The sequence below is a fragment of the Poromitra crassiceps genome (assembly GCF_964638095.1).
Source record: "Poromitra crassiceps genome assembly, chromosome: 17".
NCBI lineage: Eukaryota > Metazoa > Chordata > Actinopteri > Beryciformes > Melamphaidae > Poromitra > Poromitra crassiceps.
The window spans coordinates 22312558-22313017 of NC_139635.1; positions in this window are offsets into that span (position 1 = coordinate 22312558).

Consider the following 460-nt stretch of genomic DNA (forward strand, 5'->3'; position numbering starts at 1 on the left):
GAAAGCAAAAGGTTGGGGAGAACGCACTAGTTTTGTGAGAGAATGCTAATTCTCCTGCATCTATTCTTTCCCTTCCCCCACGATTATTTGTTTGCTTCCATCACATGTTTTCTCTCCCCCATGTCCCATGTATACGGGACACACAAAAAACACAAATGTGTGTGATTGTAGATTGATTGATCCAAATACAACATGATGCACTGCAACAAGGACGAATGAACATGTAAGAATATACTGTATGATGTCTCTTCTCTTAAGTTGTAACCATGTTTATCGATACTGTATGTTGTTCATATTTTTAGTCTTTTTCCACCCCCCTGAGCAAGCAGTTACAGTGCTGGTTCAGCTCAGCAGCCTCAATTAACTCTTGAGTGGGCTGAAAGATCTCGTGACTATATGACAATATGCAAAAGACAGGAGAAGCATGTGTCATAAGAGGTCGAAAACAGCATCTCTTTAA